This window comes from Mesoplodon densirostris, chromosome 5, assembly GCF_025265405.1.
Source record: "Mesoplodon densirostris isolate mMesDen1 chromosome 5, mMesDen1 primary haplotype, whole genome shotgun sequence".
Classification (NCBI taxonomy): Eukaryota; Metazoa; Chordata; class Mammalia; order Artiodactyla; family Ziphiidae; genus Mesoplodon; species Mesoplodon densirostris.
Genome location: NC_082665.1, coordinates 51,292,019 through 51,304,268, shown reverse-complemented (window position 1 = coordinate 51,304,268; position 12,250 = coordinate 51,292,019). Strand labels below are relative to the sequence as shown.

Sequence of the window (12,250 nt, the reverse complement as noted above, 5' to 3'; positions counted from 1 at the left end):
GTATAAGAGGGTTCGTTTTTCTCCATACCCCCTCTAGCATTTATTTTTGTAGACTTTTTGATGATATGGCCATTCTGACTGGTGTGAGGTGATTACACATTGTTGTTTTGGTTCATATTTCTCTAATAATTAGTTCTGTTGAGCATCTTTTCGTGTGCTTTTAGGCATCTTTGTATGTCTTCTTTGGACAAATGTCTGTTTAGATCTTCTGCCTATTTTTTGATTGGGTTGTTTTTTTTTTTTTTTTTTTGCTATTCAGTTGTATGTGCTCTTTGTATATTTTGTAGATTATGCCCTTGTCAGTCGCATCATTTGCAAATATTTTCTCCCATTTTATAGGCTGTCTTTTCATTTGGTTGAAGTTTTCCTTTGCTCTGCAAAAGATTTTAAGTTTAATTAGGTCCCATTTGTTTATTTTTGTTTTTATTTCCATTACTCTAGGAGATAAATCCAAAAAGATACTGTTACGATTTATATCAAAGGGTGTCCTGCCTGTTTTCCTCTAAGAGTTTTATAGTATCCAGTCTTACATTTAGGTCTTTAATTCATTTTTAGTTTATTTTTGTATATAGTATTAGAGAATGTTCTAATTTTATTTATTTTACATGTAGCATTCCAATCTTCAAAACACCACTTATTGAAGAAACAGTCTTGTCTCCATTGTATACTCTTGCCTCTTTTGTGTAGATTAATTAGCTATAGCTGTGTGGGTTTGTTTGTGGGCTTTCTATTCTGTTCCATTGATCTATATGTCTGTATTTGTGACAGTACCATACTGTTTGGCTTACTGTAGCTTTGTAGTATGTTCTGAAGTCAGGGAGCCTGATTTCTCCAGCTCCATTTTTCTTTCTCAAGATTGTTTTGGCTATATGGCATCTTTTGTGTTTCCATACAAATTAAAAATTTTTTTGTTCTAGTTCTGTGAAAAATATCATTGGTAATTTGATAGGAATTTCATTGAATCTGTAGATTGCCTTTGATAATATAGTCATTTTGACAATATTGATTCTTCAACTCCAAGAAGAGAGTATATCTTTCCACATGTTTCTGTCATCTTTGATTTCTTTCATCAATATCTTATAGTTTTCAGAGTACAGGTCTTTCACCTCCTTAGGTAGGTTTATTCCTAGTTATTTTATTCTTTTTGATATGATGGTGAATGGGATTGTTTCTTTAATTTCTCTTTCTGATCTTTCATTGTTAGTGTATTGAAATGCAATAGATTTCTGCATATTAATTTTGTATCTTCAACATTAGTGAATTCATTGATAAGCTCTAATAGTTATGGTAGTGTCTTTAGGATTTTCTATGTATAGTATCATGTCATCTGCAAACAATGACAATTTTACTTTTCCCCTTAAAATTTGGATTCCTTTTATTTCTTTTTGCTCTCTAATTACTATGGCTAAGATTTCCAAAACTATGTTGAAAAACAGTGGTGAAAGTGAGCACCCTTGTCTTGTTTCTGATCTTAGAGGAAATGCTTTCTGCTTTTCACCATTGAGTATGATGTTAGCTGTGGGTTTGTCATATATGGCCTTTATTATGTTGAGGTACGTTCCCTCTATGCCCACTTTCTGGAGAGTTTTGATCATGAATTGATGTTGAATTTTATCAAAACATTTTTCTGAATCTATTGAGATGATCATATGGTTTTTATTCTTCAAGTTGTTCATGTGATATATCACACTGAATGATTTTTGGATATTGAAAATTCCTTGCATCCTTGGGATAAATCCCACTTGATCATGGTGTATGATCCTTTTAATGTATTGTTGGATTCAGTTTGTTAGTATTTTATTAAGGATTTTTGCATTTATGCTCATCAGTGATATTGGCCTGTAATTTTCTTTCTTTTTTTTTGTGGTATGTGTCTGGTTTTGGTATCAGGGTGATGGTGGCCTCATAGAATGAGTTTTGAAGTGTTTCTTACCCTGCAATTTTTTGGAATTGTTTCAGAAGGATAGGTGTTAACTCTTCTCTAAATGTTTGATAGAATTCACCTGTGAAGCTATCTGGTCCTGGTTTTTGTTTGTTGGGAGTTTTTAATCACACTTTTAATTTCAGTAATTATAATTGGCCTGTTCTTGATGCACTCCTCCTACCATCTTGTTTTGGTTTCTTCTTTATGTCTTTGGGTGCAGAATATCTTTTTTGGTAGGTTCCAGTCTTTTTAATTGATGGTTGTTCAGCATTTAGTTGTGATTTTGGTGTGTTTGCGAGAGGAGGTGCACTCAAGGTCCTTCTACTCTGCCAGCTTTTCCAGGAAGACAAAAGGTTTTAATTTTGATGATGTTCATTTTATCAATTAATTTCAGGTATAATTTTTGTTTTTGATGTAGTTTTTGGGAAAGCAGTCTAATATGACAAAAATTTCTCATGTTTTCCTCTGAAATTCAGTGGTTTGTTTGTGTATTAAGAACCATGATCCATTTTAAACTAATTTATGTGTATATGGAAAGTAAACCTTGAGGTTCCTTTTCTTTCTCTCTATACAGATATCTACTTGTTTCAGCAATATTTTTTTGAAAATACTATCTTTCTATTTAATTGCTTTGGCACATCTGTGAAAAATCAATTAGCCATATAAGTGTAGATATATTTATGGACTGTCTATTCTCTTCCACTGATTTATATTTCAATCATTAAGCAACTATCACACTGGATTCATATAGTTTTAGTTCTTGAAATCTTGTATGGTAAGTCTTCTAGCTTTCTTCTTCATTTTCATACTTGGTTTATCTATCCTAAGTCCTTTGCTACTCTATAGTAATTTGAAAAATTTGTCAATTCATACAAAAAATAAGGGGTAGACAAAAATATAATAAAGACAGAGAAGATTTAGACAACAATATAAGCCTATTTCATCTGTAATTTATAAATCAAAACTTCTAACCACTGTAGAAAACATTATTTTCAAATTCACATATAACACGCATGATGTAGGTCATATACTGGTCCATAAATTATGTACTATAATTGAAAACATTTAAATTATATGTAAACTTTTAAATATTAAAAGTCAGTGACAAAGCAATATTTACTAAATTCCAAATATTTGTAAATTAAGCAATATACCACTTCAGGATAACCCATAGGACAAAAAAGATTTCACAATGAAATTTTAGGTGAATGATATTAAGGAGACAACATACCAAACTTTGTGGGATATAACTAAAGCCGTGCTAACAGGGAAATACCTAGATTTAAAGCTAATATTAGAAAAAAAGAAAGTTTTTAAAATAATGGTCTAAACCTCAAAATTAAGATGTCAGAATGAAAGAGCCAATTAAAAATATTTAAATGACATAACAAGAGGAATAATTAGTGAAATCAGTATCAGGATTGAAGGGGTAAAGATCCAACAGATGGTAAAAAGAAAATGAAGAATAAAGAAATATTGTGAATAACTTTGTGTCTAAGGCTGGGTACATATTTTTACCAGAATCCTTTATAATATAGAGTCCAGATTATACTTAGCTAATTACAGAAACTCATGCATATTTCAGAAGGAATAAGGGAAGAGAGGCCATCTTTCTCACAGAGTTTCTCTACAAAGGTCATAAATAACCATGGACAACGAAGTGTTCCCTCTCGAGCCCCAGCTTGTTCTTATTCCCTTCCTGCCTCGAGTCCCACCTAAATTTCTGGCTGCTGGCTTTGCTTACCGCAGTCCCAAACTCACCCACAGGTTCTTGGCTGGGGTCCTGTAGAAGCAGTCATTCCCCCTGAAATAGATGTTGCCACAGAGGCAGCAATTTCCAGGCAAAGATTCCACACAGGTGGTAGTTTCTACAGCTCTCTATAAGAAAACCTGTTATGGCTTAGCACTGCAGTGTCTAGATCTGAATGGTTTCTTGGATTTTCCTTCATGCTGTATTTTGTCTACCCACACCAGTGTTTTGCATGGCTTTGCCAGTGACTATTTTTCTGATTCAGTGATTCCCACTTCTAGACATCCATCGCTCCATCTTTATCCACATTCGAATAAATTCTAATTCCTTAATGAAATCTCCTTTTTCTACAACATTTGTAGTGATTCTGTTTTCCTGACCAAACTCTGACTGATACTTAAAGGTGGTGGTGGTGGGGGGGAATAATATTAAAAATATACTCTATGTTTCATGAAAAAAATATTGTATGCCATCAAAGTTATTAGCTAGCTAGCTATTTCAATATGAGCATAAGCTTATAATAAGGATAAGGAGTCATTTGACATGTCTCTGTCTTAAGGTTTTTACAGCGCATTTTGATTAGGTTAATACTAGCTCAATATATGTGTGAATCGCACCACTAGACCATTATTTTTTTATTCAGATAGTGTGGGCATACCTTGAAGGTAATGCGGGTTTGGTTCCAGACTACTGAAAAAAGGTGAAAATAAATTGTTTCATGCAACTTTTTTGGTTTTCCAGTGCATATAAAAGTTATGTTTACACTATACTATAGTCTATTAAGTGTGCAATAGCATTATGTCTAAAAAACAATATACGTACCTTAATTTAAAATATTTTATTGATAAAAAATGCTAACCATTATCTGACAACACAGGGTTGCCACAGTCCTTCAATTTGTAAGAAATGCAGTATCTGTAAAGTGCAATAAAGCAAAGAACAATGAAATGAGGTATGATTGTATTGGTGTTTCTGATTGATGGTGATGGTGGAGATGGACTATACTGGTAATTATTCGAGACTACATGTTGACACAGGCTTTATACCTTCACTACATGAATCCCAGCTTCCCTCAATATTCATTTGAAAGTTTGAATATTAAAGAAGAGAAAGGACAGAGAAAGCACACAAGCTTCATATTGGTATTGACCCCAAAATGATACCCAACACTTCTGCTCCTTTGTCATCGGTGACAAATATGGTTCCATATACGTTCAGTGATCAGGGGTGAGGATAGGGGAGGGTTGAAAATACAGTTCTTGACTGTTGCATCTTCCCAGAAGTAACTGTAGTCCATGAAAGGGGGCATAATTCTCATCACAGCTAGCCACATGTGTTGAATATGGCTACCAAACACCCATGGACAGTCCTTCTCTCCCAGAACATAATCCCATCCACACACAGGGGAGATAATTCAACGTTCCCCTTACTTAAGGCATTCAGTTTAATGTTCAATTTTCCTGTAAATGAGTTTTCTCCATCAGATCTAGAAGAGATTTCTTCTATTCGTATAATGTATGAAAATAAAAATAAAAACAAGTTTTCAGTACCTGTCTTTTCATATAGAGTGGTGTAATTCGGACACAATAGGCACAATAAAAACTTCCATTATAAAAACTGATTAATAAGAGACAAACAGCTATTACTGATTCATAGTGATAATGGATTTTTATAGAGAAAACACTAGAAGGAGGAAAGTTCCTTGAGAAGTACCTGATTCTGTTCTCCAAGTGGAACTTCCTTAGTCCTTTATTCTCACAGACGCCTGCTCTCAGCCTCTGGGAGAGTCATCTGGTTTGTCTCTTATCCTTGTTGACTACCTCTAAAGTGGATGTTTGGGGAATATATAGCTTTTGAAACCTGCTTCCTTCTCTGAAGTTTGTAAGGCACAGTATTATTTTAAGGCTCAATCATTCAAATAATTGTTAGGACAGGTACCTGATCTGGGGGCAATGTTCTTCCTCAAGAATCACAGTAGGCTTCTGATTTACTTCCTTACAGGCAAGCCTCTTTGCCATAAATATACCCTAAATTCTCTCGTTGTCATATTTCTTAAATCTGCTTTGTTCCTTGGCTTCCTTGGTACTATGTCTTCCTCTCAGAACTTATACTAGTGTTACAAGTGTCCCTGGAACCATAATGCTGCTATTATCCCTGATTTTCCCATGACCACAGCCTAACTGCAGGGAAGACAAGAGAGTATCTGGCATTTTCAGCTTCAGTCATGGCAGACAGGTTTTGCTTCCCATCAAGATATCTAGGGTAGGGAATTACCTAAAGAAAATTGTCCATAAGCTAAGAAGCCCACAAAATGAAAAATTCCCTTACATTTTTATGTGGCATGTTTGAAATTTATGTACAATAGTGAATCACAACTATTCGTTCCATTATCATCTGTGTATCCTTTTAAAGTTAGCAATACTTTCTCTTCAGTAATTCCACACACTCTTTAATATTCATTCTAGCTCCGGTTTAATTTATAGAGGCATGAACTACCACATACTCTTCAGGGGAAAAAATGATCTGAATAAATACAAAGATACCACTTTTATATAATTCAGGGTACCCCATTTTCTATGGGAAGCAGTATGTTCTACTGATGTATTGATGTGTTTCTTCTAAAGTATTTTCTCTCCTTGTTCCCCTGGAAAGTAAAATAATGAAAATTCAAAATCCTGAATACCTTTCTAGTTTTCATGTATTTCATGTATCTTAGGTGCTTTTCCAAGGCCAGATAATATACATTTAAAAATAAAAATGACATTAGTAAAAAATTCTATACTTGCAATGAGAAAGCTAAATATAGACCAATTAGGTTTGCTTGGTCATCTTCTCTTTGATTTAAATATCCCAAGGGCAGCTTTATGAACCTTTAAACAGTATCATATTACTCTTGCTGTAATTGTAACCTGAATAATTTGACCACTAACCTATCTATCGAAATGTGTGTTTTTTTTGAAGCATATAACAGTTTTTATTTCACTGGATGCTCCTTGTCTAATTGTGCCTGTGCCAACTGTTATTGAATATTTAATAACATGCATTTTGTTCCAGTGCACTTCTTCTTTCCTTTTCTAAATGAATCGTCCTCAGGCACTAGAAACATAAAAGTGTCAGTGACATATTTTGTTTATAGCACATAAAATAAAACAGTGTTTGACAAATATTTGGTTAATTTATTTTGCACTGATATGATACCAATTTGTTTCAAATGCAATATAAAATAGAATAAGCTCCAAAAAGTTCATGTAGAGTGAGATAATGCCTATTGCCAAAGTATCCTCTCCTTAATAAAAAGTTTCAACAAATTCATTTTTTATAAACAGCACGTCAGGTCTACTTTTCTAGAGGAAGAGAGTGAGAAGATCTGGACTACAAAGCTATAAACACCTGCCTTGATCATCAGTTACAGGTAACCCTTGGGGGAAAGACTTGTCAGAAGAAGCAGGAAAAAATCTAATTGTTTCAGAAGTAGTACCCTGAATTTTTAACTGCCTAGAGAAAACTCTAGTGCTTACAAAATATTCTAAGTGTAGAAGGCTTGAAAAGTCCTCTTGGCTCTGATTTTAAGAGCATATGTCTGTGACCCCACACAGCCATAAATAAATAAATAAATTAATTAATTAATTAATTAATTAATTTTAAAAAGGAAGCCTGATATTTCTTTCAGTGTAATATATCTTGTCTCCTACTCCATCATCTTTTATTCTGGCTCTCAAAATCAAATGATTATTCAATTCACAAAATGCAATTTTATTAAATTAATTCTAATATATTTGATGTTTTAATAAAATAATCGTGAAAAATTAGAATGACTTCTACATAGTATGACATTTAATGACTTTAGTTCCCAAGCATTATCCACCAATAATTTTTTAATTTAATGTTATTTTTTAATTTATTTTATTGCAGTATATTTGATTTACAATGTTTCAGGTATACAGAAAATTGATTCCATGTTATATATATATATATATATATATATTTTTTTTTTTTTTCAGATTCTTTTCTGTTGTAGGTTATTTCCAGATATTGAATAAAGTTCCCTGTACTATATGGTAGGTCCTTGATGCTTATCTGTTTTATATATAGCAGTGTGTATCTGTTAATCCCAAATTCCCAGTTTATCCCTCCACCCCACCTTTCCCCTTTGGTAACCATTAGTTTGTTTTCTATGTCTGTGAGTCTTTTTCTGTTTTGTAAATACATTCATTGTATCATTTTATTAGATTCCACATATAAGCAATATCATATGATATTTGTCTTTCTTTGTCTTACTTCATTTAATATGATAATCTCTAAGTCCATCCATGCTGCTGCAAATGGCATTGGTTCATTCTTTTTTATGGCTGAGTAATATTCCATTGTGTATATGTGTGTGTGTGTATATATATACACCACATTTTCTTTATCCATTCATCTGTTAATGGACATTCAGGTCACTTCCATGTCTTGGCTATTGTAAATAGTGCTGCTATGAATATTTGGGTGCATGTATCTTTTTGAATTAGAGTTTTCATCTTTTCCAGATACATGCCCAAGAGTAGGATTGCTGGATCATATGGTAACTCTATTTTTAGTTTTATAAGAAACCTCCATACTGTCCTCCACAGTGACTGCACCAATTTAAATTCTCACCAACAGTATAGGAGGGTTCCATTTTCTCCACACCCTCTTCAGCATTTATTATTTGTAGACTTTTTGATGACAGCCATTCTGACTGGTGTGAGGTGGTACCACATTGTAGTTTGATTTGCATTTCTCTAATAATTAGTGACGTTGAACATCTTTTTATGTGCCTGCTTGCCATTTGTATATCTTCTTTGAAGAAAAGCCTATTTTATTCTGCTCACTTTTTGATTGGGTTCTTTTTTTTTTAATTGAACTGTATATGCAGTTTGTATATTATGGAAATCAAGCCCCTGTCCATCTCATTGTTTACAAATACGTTCTCCCATTCTGTATGTAGACCATATGCTAGGCCACAAAACAAGCCTCACTAAATTTAAGAAAATTGAAACCCTACCAAGCATCTTTTCTGACCATAGTGCTATGATACTAGAAACGAAGTAAAAGAAAAAACTGCAAAACAAACAAACAAACAAAAACCAAACATGTGAAGGCTAGACAATATACTACTAAACAACCAGTGGATCATTGAAGAAACCAAAGAGAAAATTAAAAAGGCAGAAGACAAACCCCAGTTATTTGTTGACATGGTGTACAGGCAGCCAGAGAAGAACAATCACTGGTACCTGGGGCTGAAGACCGACACATTAATGGGAAGAGAATGGTTTAGCTTGTAGTGTGATCCATGACAGTTTCAAGACCCCCAGGCAAATTTCTCTCAAATGCTTAGTTTCTGAGAATAAGAATGTTTAGTGGCTCAGTTGTGCTTTCTACCTGTATCCTTCACAATGTACACTCCCAACATTTGGAAGCATCCACAGTCTTTGCCTCTCCTTTGGAACCTGAAAGGAGTGTGTTGGAGTGAAGTGCAGCCTCTATGGAGAGAGGAGGATGACAGCCTGTGAGTTCTGGGTTGATTTCCCTTTGACTGGGAAGTAAGTATCTTTGGAACCTGCTGCAGTTTAGAGGGTTAGAGACCCAGATTTGGGGGAAGAAGCTAAAAGCCCTCCTCAACATCACCTCACCTTGCCAGAAGCAGCAAGAAAATGCTTCTGCTGCTTCTGGCCCCCCTCCCTGGGGCTGGAAGGGAAGCACTTGTGGCTCAGTGCAGAGCCCAGGGTCCCTCAGTCCTGCTGGCCATTCCCTTTGCAGACGAGGCTTCAGAGCCTCCCCCACCCTCCTTACATCCACCGCCCACACTCCACCTGGGCCAGGGCTGGAAGAGCCCTGTGATGAGTCCCAGGATCTGCCCTCGTGCCTGGGAATGCAGGATTGTGGACTGGGGGTCAGAAGTCTGAAGCTTCCCAACTACTCCTTAAGGCCTCTGCAAGTTAAAGATATACAGTTTAATAACATTTTTTGGCCGTTGGACATGACTTCTGTTAAAAAACAAGAAGGTGTGTGTGGGTGAGATAGAAAGCTAGTAAATATACTATATAATGAATATAGCAATATGTACATCCAAGATTTGAGCTTTTGGTTATTGATGGACTGGTGGATTGTTTAGAAAACATTGTTTAAGAAAAATGAGCTAGCAGCTATTCTATTTCCACTCAGAAGCATGTTCATTTATGTAGATGCCACTTTAACTTGATCAGAATTAAATGTGAGATTTCTTCTAAAAAAAAGAAAAAATATACCCAGAGACAAATGAAAATGAAAATGCAACAATCCAAAATTTATGGGATGTGGCAAAAGCAGTTCTAAGAGGGGAGTTTATGGAAATACAAGCTTACCTAAGTAAACAAGTAAAATCTCAAATAAACAACCTAACATTACACCTAAAGCAACTAGGGAAAGAAGAACAAACAAAACCCAAAGTTAGTAGAAGGAAAGAAGTCATACAGATCAGAGTAGAAATAAGTGAAATAGAGATTAAAAGACAATAGAAAAAAATCAATGAAACAAAAAGGTGGTTGTTTGAAAGGTAAACAAAATTGATAAACCTTTAGCAAGGCTCATCAAGAAATGAAGGGAGAGGGTCAAATTCAACAAAATCATAAATGAAAAAGGAGAAGTTACAACTGACACCACAGAAATACAAAAGATCATAAGAGACTACTTCAAGCAACTGAACACAAATAATATGGACAACCTAAAAGAAATTGACAAATGCTTAGAAAAGTATAATCTCCCAAGACTGAATCAGAAAGAAGTAGAAAATATGATCAGACCAATTACCAATACTTAAATTGAATCAGTAATTTAAAAACTCTGAACAAACAAAAGTGCAGGACCAGTTGGCTTCACAGGTGAATTCTACCAAAAATTTAGAGGAGAGTTAACACCTATCCTTCTGAAACTGTTCCAAAAATTTTCAGAGTTAGGAATACTTCAACACTCATTCTAGGAGGCCATCACCCTGATACCAAAACCAAATAAAGGTATCACAAAAAAAGAAAATTACAAAAAAAGTAAATCACTGATGAACATAGATGGAAAAATCCTCACCAAACTACTAGCAAAGAGAATTCAACAATATATTAAAAGGACCATCCACCATGATCAAGTGGGATTTATCCCAGGGTTGCAAGGATTTTTCAATATCCTCAAATAAATCCATGTGATACACAATATTAACAAATTGAAGCTTAAAACATATGATCATCTCAATAGATGCAGAAAAATCTTTTGATAAAATTCAACATCCATTCATGATAAAAAATTCTTCAGATAATGAGCATAGAGGGAACATACCTCAGCATAATAAAGGCCAGATTTCTGACAAAACCAGAACTAACATCATACTCAATGGTGAAAAGCTGAAAGCTTTCCCCCTAAGATCACGAACCAAGGATGCCCATTCTTAACACTTGTTTTTTCAACACAGTTTTAGAAGTCCTAGCCACAGCAATCAGAGAGGAAAAATAAGTAAAAGGAACCCATTTTGGAAAGGAAGAAGTAAAACTGTCACTGTTTGCAAATGACATGATACTCCTATCCACAGAAAATCCTAAAGATGCTACCAGAAAACTACTAGAGCTCATCAAAAATTGGGTAAAGTTGCAGGATACAAAATCAATACAGAGAAATCTGTTGTATTTCTATACAATAACAACAAAGTATTAGGAAGGGAAATTTACCATCCCATCAAAAAGAATAAAATACCTAGGAATAAACCTACCCAAGGAGGCAAAAAAACCTGTACTCTAAAAACTGTAAGATGCTGATGAAAGAAATTGAAGACAACACAAACAGATGGAAAGATATACTGTGTTCTAGGATTGGATGAATAAATATTGTTAAAATGACCATACAACCCAAGGCAATCTACAGATTCAATGAAATCTGTATCAAATTACCAATGGCATTTTTCACAAAGCTGGAAAAAAATTTTTTTTTAATCTGTATGAAAATACAAAAGACCCAAATAGCTAAAACAATCTTGAGAAAGAAGAACAGAGCTGGAGGAATCATACTGTCTGTCTTCAGATCATATAATACAAAGCTACAGTCATCAAAACAGTATGGCACTGGTACAAAAACAGACACACTGATCAATGGAACAGGATAGAAAGCCAGAAATAAATCTATACATCTATGGTCAATTAATCTACACAAAGAAGGCAAGAATATACAATGGAGAAAAGAGAGTCTCTTCAATAAGTGGTGCTGGGAAAACTGGACAGCTACATGTAAAAGAATGAAATTAGAACATTCACTAACACCATATACAAAAATAAACTCAAAATGCTTTAAAGACATAACTGTAGCAAATATAAACAAATAAGACCTAATTAAACTTAATAGCTTTCACATAGCAAAGAAAAACATGATATTTTATTTAAAATTATGTTTTTAGGTAAGTTGTATGATTTTCTCCTAGATTCTTCCCTTATAAAGTTCAGCATATGGCTGGAGAATCTTAATTATCATGGAGATTGATGTGCTACAATATAAGTCACAGATGAATTGCTTGTGAACCAATATTTGGAGAAGGATTTCAC

At 34.2% G+C, this 12,250-nt stretch overlaps 1 long non-coding RNA gene across 7 annotated transcripts in view; it reads left to right on the top strand.

The window, feature by feature from the left end:
- The window catches only part of LOC132491000 (uncharacterized), a 209,875-nt gene that overhangs the window by 57,722 nt on the left and 139,903 nt on the right, over positions 1-12,250 (top strand). For all 7 annotated transcript variants that reach the window (XR_009532628.1, XR_009532630.1, XR_009532625.1 and 4 more), the window contains 2 exons: positions 7,001-7,086; positions 7,676-7,732. This is a non-coding gene — a long non-coding RNA (uncharacterized LOC132491000). The remainder of the gene's footprint in view (positions 1-7,000; positions 7,087-7,675; positions 7,733-12,250) is intronic.